Source organism: Helobdella robusta, assembly GCF_000326865.2.
Source record: "Helobdella robusta unplaced genomic scaffold HELROscaffold_3, whole genome shotgun sequence".
Classification (NCBI taxonomy): Eukaryota; Metazoa; Annelida; class Clitellata; order Rhynchobdellida; family Glossiphoniidae; genus Helobdella; species Helobdella robusta.
In genome coordinates, this window is record NW_008704501.1 from 1917213 (window position 1) to 1918572 (window position 1360).

The window sequence follows — 1360 nt, forward strand, 5'->3', positions numbered from 1 at the left end:
GCATCCTCGCTCACAACAGCATCAACCATACAAAAACATCAGTTTCAACTTTGTCATCTACATTCCCATTATTAATTGCATCAATTACATCAACTTTAACAACATAAATATCTTCGGTAACATCAACATTGACAGCAACTATTGCATCAATAGTCACAACTTGAATTGGACATCACTAATGACATCAGCAGTAATATCAACACAAATGTAAAATATTACATAGAACAAAAAAATCAATGAATGACAGTAAATAAGACATCGAGCAGTAAATCATTCTTATCAACAAACACAAACTTCCTTATATTCAGCAGTCATAGCGCTACAGTTCAAAGAAAATAAAAATGTTTTACAAAGCCAGTAACATAAAGCATCATCCAAAAAGACATCCACAACAATGTCCGCAACAACATTTACAACGTCTGAAATAACTTGAACAGCAACTCACAACAACAATCATAACATCAACACTATCAACAACAGCAACATCGTCCACAAAAACATTTGCAACATCAACAACAACATCATCAAAATTGTCAACACATACCGAAAACTGCACATGAGCTCAAAAAATTCCTAAGAAAAAAGACGTCATCCCAGAGCTACAGATTAAAAAAATGCACCCAAATTTATAAAATTTTTCAGAATATACTTCAAGTTTGTCATACCAAAAACTTTGGATGTTTTATATTTTATGATGAATAAACATTGTTGTGAAATCGCATCTTTTGCTATCATAACATTTTAAAACATACAAAAGTTACAACAACAACAGCAGCAACAACAGCAGCAGCAACAACAGCAGCAGCAACAACAGTAGCAGCAGCAGCAACAACAACAGCAACAACAACAGCAAATTTTTTTTACATACAATGCCTGTTGTAACTGGCTTGTTGTTACCACCCGTGTAAAAGACAACGACTACTTTAGACTAAAGTTCGTTTCCGTAGTTTACAGATTAAAGATAACGAAGACGCATTCACTCTAATGTATCAGAGTCGGAATGACAACAAAATTAAATAAATTAAAACAAATTTTTCATATTTATCTAAGAAGTACAAAAATGTACAACAAATTCAATTATAATCTATGAGATATGTAATAAAACCGAAGGAATTATAACTTTTTGTTATATTTCACATCGTTTTCGCCATATTTCATTCATTCGTTCGTTCGTTCGTTCGTTCGTTCGTTCATTCGTTCGTTCGTTCATTCGTTCATTCCTTCATTCATTCATTCATTCATTCATTCATTCATTCATTCATTCATTCATTCATTCATTCATTCATTCATTCATTCATTCATTCATTCATTCATTCATTCATTCATTCATTCATTCATTCATTCATTCATTCATTCATTC